The sequence below is a fragment of the Ranitomeya imitator genome, chromosome 1 (assembly GCF_032444005.1).
Source record: "Ranitomeya imitator isolate aRanImi1 chromosome 1, aRanImi1.pri, whole genome shotgun sequence".
Classification (NCBI taxonomy): domain Eukaryota; kingdom Metazoa; phylum Chordata; class Amphibia; order Anura; family Dendrobatidae; genus Ranitomeya; species Ranitomeya imitator.
The window spans coordinates 100,025,688-100,042,828 of record NC_091282.1 but is presented as its reverse complement, the minus strand read 5'-3'; the positions used below and the strand labels follow the sequence as shown (position 1 = coordinate 100,042,828).

Genomic DNA, 17,141 nt, shown 5'->3' with positions numbered 1-17,141 from the left:
CAGTCTTCAGGAGCGTTTCATTCCCCTGCTTCCCGGCCTCCGTGCTAGTCAGAGGGCGGTGCGTTCATGATAATTGGCAGTTCAGCCCGGTGGCATGGCTGAGGCGCTGGTCAAAACGGTGCATCCTCCCATGTTATTAGCATACGCAGTTTTGGCTTGGCAGCATCGGAGGAGCGCAGCGACTCTGAGCTTGGTTCAGCGATATGCCTATCTTAAGAGCAAAACTTTCTAGCTGTATAACAAAGAGCTTATAAATACTGCACTCCTTGCCTAGTATAGACTGGTTACCACTGATGGACTGAAGAGGTGGCCGGTAACTAGGCAACGAACAGTAAACGATAAAATTAGAAATCCCTCGGATTTGCAATTTTACCCATTTATCAAGTTGAGATAGCCCATTTAATGGGATTCTGTACTAAAAATGAGTAGAGGTTGCCCAGGTCCCAGTCTCGGGGTTGTCCAACTTCCCACCTTTAGTGTAAGATGAGGTTCCACTCACTCTCTCATTTCAGCAACTAAATCTGCCCCTTCTATGGCCAACTAACTTAGCTACAGAAATGAGCGGTCAGCCGACCACCTACACACAAATCACTGATGGCATGCTTTGCAGTGTGGAGCACGACCGAGGTGGAATTGCCAACACCTGCGACTAGTGCTAGAATATCGCTCAATCAGGCTCAGCTGAGAAAGAGATTAGATTTTAACTAGACCTAAGGGTTTTTTTTTAATGATCCTCATAAAAAGTCAGTTTTGCAGCGGTACAACGGATTTTACCATAATAGAAATACATTTGTAATGAAGCTGGAAAAATGAAGAAATACAATGAAATAAAATGACACAGTAAAGTGAATAAAGAATGAAATAAAAGACAATCTACGACTAAGAAAATGGCAAAGAATGGGGTACATAATAACCATAACCTCAAAGGTGTCAAGCCATGCAATGGCAAACCATTGTTTTTTTTGCATGCTTTTACATGGACTCAGTGAGCACAGAATGACTGCTCCATCCAAGCACATGCACTCCGTGTACCCTTGATGCGCCCAAACATTTAAGTGCTCCCTCCCACCTACTTGTTTTTCATCACTCTCTGCCTTTCTCTGGCTCTATGACGCTAGAGCTGCCAATCAAAGAAGAGGAGGAGGTGGAGATAGAGGGAAAACAAGTAGATCACAGACTGCACATGAGTCAACAGTGTGATGCAGCAGCAAAAAAGGCAAACGCAGTTCTAGGATGTATTAAGCAGAGTGTCTAGATCACATAAAGTAATTATCCATCTCTACTCCTCCTTGGTCAGACCTCATCTGGAATACTGTGCCCAGTTCTGGGCACCACACTTTAAAAAAGAAGATACAGATTAGATATTAGAAAAAACTTTTTGACAGTGAGGGTGATTAATGAGTGGAACAGGCAGCCACAAGAGGTGGCGAGTTCTCCTTCAATTGAAGTCTTCAAAGAAAGGCTGGACAGACAACTGTCTGAGATGGTTTAGTGAATCCTGCATTGAGCAGGGCTATAGACATGATGACCCTTGTGGTACCTTCCCACTCTAACATTCTATAATTCTATGATTCTAGTTGGGAAGGTGCTCTTAAATGTTTGGCACCAAGTGCCTGTATTTTGTCAGCACAGAATGACTGTTGAAATACCCTGTAAAGGGGTATTCAGGACTCAAACATTGATAGTTTACAGGTAGCAATCCAGCCAAGCCTTAAAATGAGGGGCTGTGGTCCGTTTAATAGTTACTCAGATGCAGTGACTGAATTTTATGTGTAACTGTACATGTCACTGCAGCTCAGCCCCATTTGGGCAACGGCGTCCCAAATGTCAAGGAGCCGTAAATCAGAATCTACATAAAAACTTAGAATAAACCATCAATAATTTAGTCTTGGAAAATCCCTTGTGAAGCTAAGTCACTTCTCACGGACAAGCCATGAGTCAGGGTAGTCAGTCAAGAGCCAGGAGGGTACATCATAAACAGAGGGAAGAGACAAAGGCATAGTCAGGTCACAGTCCAGAGTCAGAATGCCAAGGTCAGAGCGTGTCAAGGAAGACAGGTAGTCAATAGACAAATCCAAGGTCCAGCAACAGAAGATCAGAATGTTTGAATTCAGGGCTCAAAGCACAGGGAAAACACCACACTGAGCTGAAAGCTACGACTGGCAGTTATCGGAGACTGACATCTAAGTAAAATAGCTAGGTAATCACTAAGAAAAGAAAAACACAAAGTAAGCTCAACCACCTTCTCAAATTGGACATCTGAGCTGTCAATCAAAATACCTACAGCTCAGCCCTCCCCTGCACAAGACTTGACAACTGAGCAATCACTCACTGCGTCCACTGACACTGAGCGGAGGAATCGTGACACTCCTTTAAGGCAGAAGTACAAAAAGGAAAACTCATTAAAAAGTAAAATATAATTAAACAATGGTCTCAGTAAGGGACCCTTGCTAATCAATAAATTAGATTATGCTGCAGATGTGTATGGTAGTTTGGATAGAAGACCCAGAAAAGCACCATAAGAGCTGGCACCAGAGAGCAGAATGGATGAGGAATGGTACCACGCCATCATACCAGAATACATACCGATGCAAAAAGGTCTGGAAGCAAAAAGCTGAAGAAAAATGTTTACGACAATCCGGAATAGAAAAATACTTTTCTGAGTGAATAAAATATTTTAGCACAAAAAAAATGATCAATATGACTTTTACAATAAAATGGATATTATTCACTCAGGTCCAATTGAGCGCTAAGAGCAACACTTGAAATTTATAGCTGTAATTATAAAATTGATCTGCCAGTGAATTTCAATGTTAAAGGTTGAAAAGGAAAACTTTATTTAATAGGAAAGGGTCAAGTATTCTAAGAAAAAAGTCTCAGACAACAGGATAAGGATTGATTCTTATTGCAGAAAGCAGGCAGTCATAGTTAGCGACACAGGGGCAGGTAAAGCATCAGGTGCCAATGACCACAGATCACTCTGACCAAATTTTTCTACAATACAAACTGCATACATTATTAAAGAAACCTGATGAAGTTGTTGTGCTTACTTTGTAGATCAGTGTCAAGATGCTCGTATAATCTATATAATTATTTGTAAACTTTAAACTAAATTTCTGCCATCCCAGCCCAATTGACAGCCCTTCAGAGTCCCTCCCTCCTGCTGCTGAATCTCCAGCCACTTAGTTTGACCGCTCCTCAGTGTCCCTCCTCCCTGTTGCTGAATCTCCACCCAACTAGCCGGACAAGCGCCTCAGTGGCCCTCCTCCCTGTTGCTGAATCTCCATCCACCTAGCCTGACCGCTTATCAGAGCCTCTCCTTCCTGTTGGTGAATCTCACCCCACCCTAGGCTGACCGCTCCTCAGTTCCCCTCCACCCTGCTGCTGAATCTCCAATCTCTGCCCACCTTGTCTGATTGTTCCTCACTGCACCTCCTCCCTTCCACTCTCCACCCACCTAGCCTGACCATTCCTCAGTTCCCCTCCACTGTGCTGCTGAATCTCCGCCAACCTAGCCTGACCGTTCCTCAGTGCACCTCCTCCCTGCTGAGGAATATCTACCCATCTAGCCTGACCGTTCCTCAGTGCACCTCCTCCCTGCTGCTGAATCTCCGCCCACCTAGCCTGACCGTTCCTCAGTTCCCCTCCACTGTGCTGCTGAATTTCTGCCCACCTAGCCTGACCGTTCCTCAGTGCACCTCCTCCCTGCTGAGGAATCTCTACCCACCTAGCCTGACCGTTCCTCAGTTCCCCTCCACTGTGCTGCTGAATCTCCTCCCACCTAGCCTGACCGTTCCTCAGTGCACCTCCTCCCTGCTGAGGAATCTCCTCCCACCTAGCCTGACCGTTCCTCAGTGCACCTCCTTCCTGCTGAGGAATCTCTACCCACCTAGCCTGACCGTTCCTCAGTTCCCCTCCACTGTGCTGCTGAATCTCCGCCCACCTAGCCTGACCGTTCCTCAATGCACCTCCTCCCTGCTGCTGAATCTCCGCCAACCTAGCCTGACCGTTCCTCAGTGCACCTCCTCCCTGCTGAGGAATCTCTACCCACCTAGCCTGACCATTCCTCAGTGCACCTCCTCCCTGCTGCTGAATCTCTGCCCACCTAGCCTGACCGTTCCTCAGTTCCCCTCCACTGTGCTGCTGAATCTCTGCCCACCTAGCCTGACCGTTCCTCAGTGCACCTCCTCCCTGCTGAGGAATCTCTACCCACCTAGCCTGACCGCTCCTCAGTTCCCCTCCACTGTGCTGCTGAATCTCCGCCCACCTAGCCTGACCGTTCATCAGTGCACCTCCTCCCTGCTGCTGAATCTCCGCCCACCTAGCCTGACCGTTCCTCAGTGCACCTTCTCCCTGCTGAGGAATCTCTACCCACCTAGCCTGACTGACCGCTTCTAAATGTCCTTCATCTATGCCGATACTGAGACCTTACACTGTTGAGTACAAGCTGCCGCTGTCAATAAGGCTGAATACACTTGCACTAATTCTAAACTCTCATTTTGGCTGAACTCATAAAATGCTAATTTCATATGTAGATTATACAGCCACTTTGATATGGATTTCCGAGTGAATACTCCAGCCTCACTAGGTCTAAGATGTCTATTTAATCAATTATGCAGTTTGTTTTGTGAAATTTGATTACATATCTTAACAAATAAAGTTTTCTTATGGTACATTCACAAACTTCGGGATTTTCTTTTAGTGTAGAAGGTTTTGTCCTCCAGATGTTAGCACTATTGTGGTGAATCTGCCGTGTCATTTGCATTCGATTTTCTGAGGTTGTCGTCACATCATTATAATATAAAGACGAGCCGTCACTATATATATTTTTTACATAAAGTAAATCCCACTGTTCTCTGTGTGTATGTCCGGGATTGGCATCTGCACCGTCGCAGCTACAGCCACAAAATTTTGCACAGTCACACGTCTGGACCCTGAGAGCGTCATAGGCTATGTTGTGAGGCAAAATTTTAACCCCGCGCGTTCCAATTCACCAAACAATTTTGCCCCTATCTACATAATGGGGAAAAAAGTGAAAGGAAAAGTGTTGGAGGCGTCGCAGCTACAGCTACAAAATTTTGCACAGTCACACGTCTGGACCCTGAGAGCGTCATAGGCTATGTTGTGAGGTGAAATTTTAACCCCGTGCTTTCCAATTCACCAAACAATTTTGCTCCTATCTACATAATGCGAAAAAATTAAAGGAAAAGTGTTGGAGGCAAATTGACAGCTGCCAGATGTGAACAAGGGGGACTTAAAGAATGAGAGCGATGGCGCCAAAGAGTATATACCGTACAGTTGCTAAGGTGGGGCCCCGACATGGGATACTCACCACACACGGGGATATAAACACACACACAAAATGCACCACACACTACCACATGCTTGAACACATATTACCCTCAGCACACATTTCACCACAAATACACCAACCTCGCCACATAAAAGTCGAAACACAAAAGTCGCCACTCAAAACTCGCCACGCGCAGAACTCGCCACATGCAAAAACTAGGCTCTTGCAAAACTCGCCACAAGTGCAAAACTCACCTCATGGAAAACTCGCCACACGCAAAACTTGCACACGCGGAAAAATTGCCACATGCACAAAAGTTGCAAAAGTTGCCTCACACAAAACTTTCACATACTCAAAAGGCACCACACATAAAACTCGCCACTCGCAAAACTCGCCATGCGCAAAACTTGCTGCACACAACTTGCTACACTAACCTGTCACATGCAACTCGACACACAAAAAGTTGCTACACGCATGTTGCCACACGCATGTTGCCACACAAAACTCATCTCACAAAAGTCGCTACATGCATGTCGCCACACGCAACTCAACACACACAACTTGACAAACGAAACTCGCCCTAAAACACACACAAGTCTGGTATCCTTCAAAAATAAAAATCTGATTAATAAGCAGACAAACTACAATAGCAACAAATGTGCCATATAGGAAATACGGAAGCTGTCAGTCACATGACCTGTCTATTATGTGTATGTGTGAGCTAATATATACTGCCAGGGGAAGGGCTTCCTGTTGGCTGGGGATTTATCAGGCTGCCAATTTAGCTTACAAATACTGAGGTAAAAATACTGAGCAAATAACGTGTGAACGAGGTCTAATACAGGAGGAGATGACATACAGATATATACTATATACAGGGGAGATGACACACAGATATATACTATATACAGGAGAGATGACACACAGGTATATACTATATAGAGGAGGAGATGACATACAAGTACATATATATACAGGAGGAGATGACATACAGGTATATACTATATACAGGAGGAGATGACACACAGGTATCTACTATATACAGGAGCAGATGACCTACAGGTATATACTATATACAGGAGGAGATGACATACAGGTATATGCTATATATAGAAGATGACATGCAGGTATATACTATATACAGGAGTAGATGACACACAGATATATACTATATACAGGAGGAGATGACACACAGGTATATACTATATACAGGGGAGATGACACAGGTATATACTATATACAGGAGGAGATGACATACAGGTATATACTATATACAGGAGATGACATACAGATGTATACTATATATAAGGGAGATGACAAACATGTATATATTGAGGTGATGAGGTGAAAATGAGAGGTGTGAGGTGAAAATGAAAAGGTGTGAGTGCAAAATGAGAGGAGTGAGGGAAAATAGTGGAGTGATCAGAAAATGACAGATGTGAGGTTGAAATGACAAGTGTTAGGGGGGAATGAGAGGAGTGAGGGAGAAAATGAGAGGTGTGAGGGGGAAAATGAAAGATGTGATTGGGAAAATGAGAGGCGTGATGGGAAAATAAGACAAGTGAGGTGCTATAACTAACCACAGATATTTACTATGCCCAGGCAACGCCGGGCTCTTCAGCTAGTCTAATATATAAAGCTGAATGTGTGTGTGTGTATGTGTGTGTGTGTGTATGTGTGTATGTCCGGGATTGGCATCTGCACCGTCGCAGCTACAGCCACAAAATTATGCACAGTCACACGTCTGGACCCCGAGAGCGTCATAGGCTATGTTGTGAGGCGAAATTCTAACCCCACGCGTTCCAATTCACCAAACAATTTTGCCCCTATCTACATAATGGGGAAAAAAGTGAAAGGAAAAGTGTTGGAGGCGTCGCAGCTACAGCCACAAAATTTTGCACAGTCACACGTCTGGACCCCGAGAGCATCATAGGCTATGTTGTGAGGTGAAATTTTAACCCCGCGCTTTCCAATTCACCAAACAATTTTGCCCCTATCTACATAATGGGGAAAAAGTGAAAGGAAAAGTGTTGGAGGCGTCGCAGCTACAGCCACAAAATTTTGCACAGTCACACGTCTGGACCCCGAGAGCGTCATAGGCTATGTTGTGAGGTGAAATTTTAACCCCGCGCTTTCCAATTCACCAAACAATTTTGCCCCTATCTACATAATGGGGAACAGTGAAAGGAAAAGTGTTGGAGGCAAATTGACAGCTGCCAGATGTGAACAAGGGGGACTTAAAGAGTGAGAGCGATGGCGCCAAAGAGTATATACCGTACAGCTGCTAGGGTGGGGCCCGACATGGGATACTCACCACACGTGGGGATATGAACACACACACAAAATGCTCCACACACTACCACGTGTTTGAACACATATTACCCTCAGCACACATTTCACCACACATACACCAACCTCGCCACATAAAAGTCGAAACACAAAAGTCGCCGCTCAAAACTCGCCATGCGCAAAACTCGCCACATGCAAAAACTAGGCTCACACAAAACTCGCCACAAGTGCAAAACTCGCCACACGCAAAACTTGCACACGCGGAAAAATTGCCACATGCACAAAAGTTGCAACGCATGCAAAAGTTGCCTCACACAAAACTTGCACATACTCAAAAGGCACCACACATAAAACTCGCCACTCGCAAAACTCGCCATGCGCAAAAATTACTGCACACAACTTGCTACACTAACCTGTCACATGCAACTCGACACACAAAAAGTTGCTACACGCATGTTGCCACACAAAACTCATCTCACAAAAGTCGCTACATGCATGTCGCCACACGCAACTCAACACACACAACTTGACAAACGAAACTCGCCCTAAAACACACAAGTCTGGTATTATCCTTCAAAAATAAAAATCTGATTAATAAGCAGACAAACTACAAGAGCAACAAATGTACCATATAGGAAATATGGCAGCTGTCAGTCACATGACCTATTATGTGTATGTGTGAGCTAATATATACTGCCAGGGGGACGGCTTCCTGTTGGCTGGGGATTTATCAGGCTGCCAATTTAGCTTACAAATACTGAGGTAAAAATACTGAGCAAATAACGTGTGAATGAGGTCTAATACAGGAGGAGATGACACACAGGTATATACTATATACAGGGGAGATGACACACAGATATATACTATATACAGGAGCAGATGACCTACAGGTATATACTATATACAGGAGGAGATGACATACAGGTATATGCTATATATAGAAGATGACATAAAGGTATATACTATATACAGGAGGAGATGACACACAGATATATACTAAATACAGGGGAGATGACACACAGGTATATACTATATACAGGAGGAGATGACATACAGGTATATACTATATATAGAAGATGACATACAGGTATATACTATATATAGGAGGAGATGACATACAGGTATATACTATATACAGGGGAGATGACACACAGCAGGTATATACTATATACAGGGGAGATGACATACAGATATATACTATATACAGGAGATGACATACAGGTGTATACTATATATAAGGGAGATGACAAACATGTATATACTGAGGTGAAAATGAGAGGTGTGAGGTAAAAATGAAAAGGTGTGAGTGCAAAATGAGAGGAGTGAGGGAAAATAGTGGAGTGATCGGAAAATGACAGATGTGAGGTCGAAATGACAAGTGTTAGGGGGGAATGAGAGGAGTGAGGGAGAAAATGAAAGATGTGATTGGGAAAATGAGAGGCGTGATGGGAAAATAAGAGAAGTGAGGTGCTATAACTAACCACAGATATTTACTATGCCCAGGCAACGCCGGGCTCTTCAGCTAGTATGTAAATATAATTAAACACCAGAAATCTCAAACCAGGTAGAAAGTAAGAATAAACTCCAAAATTACATACCAGACAACCACCCCTATTAGTGTCAAAAGACAAAAGAGGTCAAGAGTTTTTTAGCAAAATCAAATATTTTATTAATTATAACAACCAAAATCAATAAAGTAGTATGGAGTACCGCAAACCAAGCAGGACTAAAGGGGAAATAGAACCAGGTATGAGAACAACAGTATCAATAAATAAATAGTATCAATAAGTAAAAAGATTTCAAGTAATCATAAATTTACATTGTTTTATAGACTGTCATATATAAATACAAATGGATATAAAGTGCAATGGTACTTTATAGCTAATCATGTCCAATTAATCATCCACAAATAGAAAAACCATGTAAGAAAAGATAGCACACAAGCCATAGTATATAGAAAGACAGTTCACCTGAACTCAAATTGTGCCCGGCAGAGCGTAATCTGCAAATGCAGGAGAGTTCAGGTACAAAGAATCACTATAAAGTGCAACCAGGGCCAATAGTGCAAATCAACACGGATAATCCTCATATACTGCATGTGCTGTGCTAAAACGTACATGAGAAGTGAGACCCTGGACCCCAGCCGGCCGCCCCTATGCGGGTTTCGCCGATATTCGAAGATAGGGGTGGTTGTGTGGTATGTAAATATAGTCTAATTAGTCAACAGGGTGGGACCATCAATTCTTTTCTGTGGGTGTGTTAATCAAGACTATGCCCTCTTGACTAACAAGACTAGATATATATACAAAGAAGGGAGGGCCATAGCTCAGGAACGGAGAGAAGCAGAAAAATAATTAAAGCAACGCCGAATTCAGGAGAAAAGCTGCATTTATACCAGGCAAAAAAAAATTACATATTCAAGTGACAGGTCATCTATGAAAGATGGAAAAATGCCTAGCTGATGCCATTACATGGAAGCACCACAAGGCATGATTAACATGCTTTTTTTTTTAAGACGCCACTAATGGGTCTGTGGTGCCCCTGGGGTCCAGTCGCCACAGAGATACTGCACCTCATCCAGAGGTGTGGTATTCCACTCTGAGGTAAGGAGAGGCACTGCACAGAACCCCAACACCAGCATCCAACACTAGACACTTCAGTCAAGGAATCTGGGTGTACCCTTAGGGAGGATGGGCTCATCCCAGTCTAGAGAGGGTTAATAGGTAGAGGGTGTGGGTGGAGAAAGCAGAGATGTCATGGAAACAGTAGGGGGAGTCAGGAAAGATCTAGAAAGTTAGTCAGTGAGAGGAAGTGAAAAGAAGCAGAGGTGCTGAGGAGCTCCCTGTCAGAGGGAGCTAGAGAGAGAAAAAGCTGAAGGAAAGTGAAACTACAGAAGGAAGAGAAGGAAGGGGTCCAAGAGGCACGGGTAGTGAGAAGTCCACCCATGGGGCTCATATTCACGCTGACCATAGTCAGGAGGAGAGACCAGGTCGCAGTCATGGGATCGGCCCCATTCTAGTGGAGAAATTAAGGACTCGGCTAGATAACCGGAGGATGTGGCTTTTGCAAGAAGCACAGCCACATCTGCACACATTCGCTCAAAAGGCAGCCGGATAGGATCCAGGGGGACAAGAGCTCACCACCCGACAAGATCCATGGCTGCTGGCTTGGGATACTGTGTGGCAGGCGAAGGGAAGGAGAGGTGAAGCCAGTGCAGAGAGACGGCCAGACAAGGACATAAGAAAGGGGGTTCTGGAAAGTGCACCCAATTTGCTTGAGAGCTGCCTGGACCACTGAACCGGAGGACACAGCACCCCGGATGGGGCAAATAAGAACTGTGAGTAAAGCATTGGAAACTGCACCCTGCTGTATCCTCACACTTATTTACTGTGCCATCCCCCCTGCACCACATCCATTATCAACATCTTCATCTTTTACAACCTAAGTGCCCTGGGACTAAAGCTCTGCCTGTGGAGAGCACTGCCAACTCTGCTGCATCACCATCAGCCCCAGCGGTCTCTTTAAGCAGCGTCAGCTAATATCACCTTTATTGCCGAATTCCACAGGTGGCGTCAGGAACAATAACTTTAATCCCATAAACTTTAATTCCCCACTTCATTGACTATTATATTGGATGCCCAGGGCCACGGCACCGGTCACTGCTGCAGCGACAAGTCCCCTTTAAGAACTGGCCCGCTACCGAATAACCCCAAGGCCCAGGCGGGCACTCCACATCTCAAGAAGAAACACTGAAAATGCAAATAGGAAAAGCAGTTTCAATTTTTTGGAAAATACTAAACTAACCAATTTTCCTATATGTTAACCTTACCAATTCTTCTCTGGGCGGTTCACCGAAAGAGCGATCCTATGTCCAGTCTATATGTGATAAACACAGCTATATACACCCCTATATTCTTCTGCCCTGTGTATTTAATTTATTTATTTAAGCATTTCAACTCAATTAATTAGTGAAAACCTAGTAGATACATAGGACTGTCCCGATTTGGGTACACCTTGACGTGGTGGGATGACTTTTCGCTTTTTAAACAAAATGTTTTGGGTGTTTACTAAGTGCCCTATGTTATTGATATGCACTATAATGTTTTACTTACAGCAGGGTATTTGCTCATTTTGTTTCCATCGCAGCTTCTATTTGCTTAACCCCTTTCTGACATGGGACGTACTATCCCGTCGAGGTGGGGTGGGCCCCCATGACCACGGGGGGAGCGCCGCCGATCGCGGCTGGGTGTCAGCTGTTTATCGCAGCTGACATCCGGCACTATGTGCCAGGAGCGGTCACGGACCGCCCCCGGCACATTAACCCCTGGCACACCGCGATCAAAGATCACCTCCCTCCCTGCTCCCTCCAGCCCCGGATCCAAGATGGCCGCGGATCCGGGTCCTGCAGGGAGGGAGGTGGCTTCACAGAGCCTGCTCAGAGCAGGCACTGTGAAGGCTGCAGCGCTGCATGTCAGATCAGTGATCTGACAGAGTGCTGTGCACACTGTCAGATCACTGATCTGTGATGTCCCCCCCTGGGACAATGTAAAAAAGTTAAAAAAAAAATTTCAAAATGTGTAAAAAAAAAATAAAAAAAAATATTCCTAAATAATGAAAAAAAAAAAATAAATATTATTCCCCTAAATATATTTCTTTATCTAAATAAAAACAAAAAACAATAAAAGTACACATATTTAGTATCGCCGCGTCCGTAACGACCCGACCTATAAAACTGGCCCACTAGTTAACCCCTTCAGTAAACACCGTAAGAAAAAAAAAAAAAAAAACGAGGCAAAAAACAACGCTTTATTATCATACCGCCGAACAAAAAGTGGAATAACATGCGATCAAAAAGACAGATATAAATAACCATGGTACCGCTGAAAGCGTCATCTTGTCCCGCAAAAAACGAGCCGCCATACAGCATCATCAGCAAAAAAAAAAAAAGTTATAGTCCTGAGAATAAAGCGATGCAAAAATAATTATTTTTTCTATAAAATAGTTTTTATCGTATAAAAGCGCCAAAACATAAAAAAATGATATAAATGAGGTGTCGCTGTAATCGTACTGACCCGAAGAATAAAACTGCTTTATCAATTTTACCAAACGCGGAACGGTATAAACGCCTCCCCCAAAAGAAATTCATGAATAGCTGGTTTTTGGTCATTCTGCCTCGCAAAAATCGGAATAAAAAGCGATCAAAAAATGTAACGTGCCCGAAAATGTTACCAATAAAAACGTCAACTCGTCCCGCAAAAAACAAGACCTCACATGACTCTGTGAACCAAAATATGGAAAAATTATAGCTCTCAAAATGTGGTAACGCAAAAAATATTTTTTGCAATAAAAAGCGTCTTTCAGTGTGTGACGGCTGCCAATCATAAAAATCCGCTAAAAAACCCGCTATAAAAGTAAATCAAACCCCCCTTCATCACCCCCTTAGTTAGGGAAAAATTAAAAAAATGTATTTATTTCCATTTTTCCAATAGGGTTAGGGCTAGGGCTAGGGTTAGGGCTAGGGTTTGGGCTAGGGTTAGGGCTAGGGTTAGGGCTAGGGTTAGGGCTAGGGTTAGGGCTAGGGTTAGGGCTAGGGCTAGGGTTAGGGCTAGGGTTAGGGCTAGGGTTAGGGCTAGGGTTAGGGTTAGGGCTATGGTTAGGGCTAGGGTTAAGGCTACAGTTAGGGTTGGGGCTAAAGTTAGGGTTAGGGCTATGGTTAGGGCTAGGGTTAGGGCTACAGTTTGGGTTGGGGCTAAAGTTAGGGTTGGGGCTAGGGTTAAGGTTACAGTTAGGGTTGGGGCTAAAGTTACGGTTAGGATTGGGGCTAAAGTTACAGTAAGGGTTTAGATTACATTTACAGTTGGGAATAGGGTTGGGATTAGGGTTAGGGGTGTGTCAGGGTTAGAGGTGTGGTTAGGGTTACTGTTGGGATTAGGGTTAGGGGTGTGTTTGGATTAGGGTTTCAGTTATAATTGGGGGGTTTCCACTATTTAGGCACATCAGGGGCTCTCCAAACGCGACATGGCGTCCGATCTCAATTCCAGCCAATTCTGCGTTGAAAAAGTAAAACAGTGCTCCTTCCCTTCCGAGCTCTCCCGTGTGCCCAAACAGGGGTTTACCCCAACATATGGGGTATTAGCGTACTCAGGACAAATAGGACAACAACTTTTGGGGTCCAATTTCTCCTGTTACCCTTGGGAAAATACAAAACTGGGGGCTAAAAAAAATTTTTGTGGGAAAAATGTTTTGTTTTATTTTTACGGCTCTGCATTATAAACTTCTGTGAAGCACTTGGTGGGTCAAAGTGCTCACCACACATCTAGATCAGTTCCTTAGGGGGTCTACTTTCCAAAATGGTGTCACTTGTGGGGGGTTTCAATGTTTAGGCACATCAGTGGCTCTCCAAACGCCTACATGGCGTCCCATCTCAATTCCTGTCAATTTTGCATTGAAAAGTCAAACGGCGCTCCTTCCCTTCCGAGCTCTCCCATCCGCCCAAACAGTGGTTTACCCCCACATATGGGGTATCAGCGTACTCAGGACAAATTGTACAACAACTTTTGGGGTCCAATTTCTTCTCTTACCCTTAGGAAAATAAAAAATTGGGGGCGGAAAGTTAATTTTTGTGAAAAAATATGATTATTTATTTTTACGGTTCTACATTATAAACTTCTGTGAAGCACTTGGTGGGTCAAAGTGCTCACCACACATCTAGATAAGTTCCTTAAGGGGTCTACTTTCCAAAATGGTGTCACTTGTGGGGGGTTTCAATGTTTAGGCACATCAGGGGCTCTCCAAACGAAACATGGCGTCCCATCTCAATTCCAGTCAAGTTTGCATTGAAAAGTCAAATGGCGCTCCTTCGCTTCCGAGCTCTGCCATGCGCCCAAACAGTGGTTTACCCCCACATGTGGGGTATTGTCGTGCTCAGGACAAATTGTACAACAATGTTTGGGGTCTATTTTCTCCTGTTACCCTTGGTAAAATTAAACAAATTGGAGCTGAATTAAATTTTTTGTGAAAAAAAGTTAAATGTTCATTTTTATTTAAACATTCAAAAAATTCCTGTGAAGCACCAGAAGGGTTAATAAACTTCTTGAATATGGTTTTGAGCACCTTGAGGGGTGTAGTTTTTAGAATGGTGTCACACTTGGGTATTTTCTATCATATAGACCCCTCAAAATGACTTCAAATGAGATGTGGTCCCTAAAATAAAATGGTGTTGTAGAAATGAGAAATTGCTGGTCAACTTTTAACCCTTATAACTCCCTAAGAAAAAAAAATTTTGGTTCCAAAATTGTGCTGATGTAAAGTAGACATGTGGGAAATGTTACTTATTAAGTATTTTGTGTGACATATCTCTGTGATTTAATTGCATAAAAATTCAAAGTTGGAAAATTGCGAAATTTTCAAAATTTTCGCCATATTTCCGTTTTTTTCACAAATAAACGCAGGTACTATCAAAGAAATTTTACCATTGTCATGAAGTACAATATGTCACGAGAAAACAATGTCAGAATCACTGGGATCCGTTGAAGCGTTCCAGAGTTATAACCTCACAAAGGGACAGTGGTCAGAATTGTAAAAATTGGCCCGGTCATTAACGTGCAAACCACCCTTGGGGGTAAAGGGGTTAATGGCCAGTGTGAACGTGCTCCTATACGTTGCATGTGTACCAAATTATACTTCGGCTCATTTTTTTCAGTTTTTATTTAGTGACTAAAAAAAAAAAAAAATCATTACATGAAAATAAATTTGTATATTGACAGAACACATGGGACAGGAGACCAGCACAACAAATCTACTGTTTGTACTGCAAATTCGAGACAAGGTAGGCATATCAAGAAGCCAGAACTGAGGTGACATCAGAAGGTAAGAAGGGGGGGTGCTAAAAATCCAGAGAGGGGAGAGCGTCTCGCTTCTGTTCAGAAGCATCTTGTTCGCTCTCCTTTACTTTGTGAAGGATCAGAAGAACGCGGATTGACAACTACATCAGATGGCTTTTAGAGCTTCTGTCCACACATATCAAACATCTCGGCTTTTGCAAACGTTCCTTTCTTCCCTTCTTATCTTAACGTCTAATGACTTGCCAACTTTCTTCAATAGCCGTCTTGAAGTTCAATGTGGGTCACTGTCAATCTGTGAGACGCTATGGGCGTAATAAATAATGCTACCACTGTGTGCCTAACAAGGGAGTCGGCACAGAACACAGCGTCGGGAAAATTAAGAAGAACCTTTTGTGTTATTTTTGTTTAAATGAACCCTCCTGAATAGTTCTCGGCACTTTCTTCCTCACATAAAAGAGGATCATAACCTCCATTATCTTGCATATAAAATCAGTACGATTGGGGCCACAAATTACTTTGCAGTTCCATGTCCTTGTTATATAATACCGCAGCTGCTGTAAAATGAAGATACCGGCGATAGGGACACTGAGGCGGCTCACAAATTGGTTCTGAAACTATGTTAAGACCCAGCGGGGACTATTACAAAATTCTAAGGAGAATTTATATTTCATTACTTTTAGAAGCGGACGTATTGCTACATTAAATATACAGCCATTTACAGGAAGACTGTCAGCACAAAATGACTGTTCAAACCAAGCACGGGTGCTCACCTGGTGCACACTTGTCGTGTCCGAGCAGTTCTGTGCACCTTCTCCCTTTATTTGTTCTCCATTAATCTTGGACTCCCGTACAACCAGAGTTGTCAATCAAGTAAGAGCAGGGTTGAGATAGATGGGTGGGAAGGTGATGGCCATGGCAAGGGTGGACTATATGAATGTGCTTGGTTTGAATAGTCATTTTATGCTGACGGATTCCCTTTAAAAGAGATGGCCCCTACTTTGCTTAATTGATTGTCTATCCTTAGGACATGCCATGAATATCTGACCGTGAGGAGTGCAATACCCAGCAACGGTCGTAAGTTCTCGGATCCTGCCGGAACACAGCAGCTCCATCATTTATATACGGGTAAAGCAGATCCACTCACTATCCAAATTAATGAGGGATGGATCCATAGTACCCGTTTTGATAGAGCTAATGTATTCCGGTAGCATCTGAGAACTTTCATTGGCCAGCAGTAAGAGCTTATCGGGGAGGTGCTGGTGTCGCACCCCTACCAATCAGATATTGGTGGCCTATTATAAGGATAGTCCATCATTAAAAATAAAGCAGTGGCCAAACTCTTCAGTACGCCAATACTGCACACATAACCGGAAGCGTTGCAGATTCTTACTACTTCAGCAGGGTTTGATCCAATAGTTTAACCCATTACTCGCTGTGCTGGAGGACTGTCAGTCGACACACACTTTTCATTAAAGCAGCACAGGTAGCTTATCCGGCATCAATGCTTGGCATCAAAGGGTGAACAACTCTACTGGATCCTGTTCTCCCGGGTGATGTACACAGACTATGCATATATATGGGGCACGGCGGCAGTACCAGGACGAGCGGCGGAGCCTGCATACACAGTAAGGGATTGGAATTCTTGGGGGACGGCCATCATTCTGCTCGTCAGCGGGGGTCGTACACCCACAGATTTCACATCAGCGGCTTATCCG

At 43.7% G+C, this 17,141-nt stretch overlaps 1 protein-coding gene across 3 annotated transcripts in view; it reads right to left on the bottom strand.

Moving 5' to 3' along the window:
• The window catches only part of IPO11 (importin 11), a 628,234-nt gene that overhangs the window by 566,190 nt on the left and 44,903 nt on the right, over positions 1 to 17,141 (bottom strand). The gene's annotated exons all lie outside the window — the stretch shown is intronic.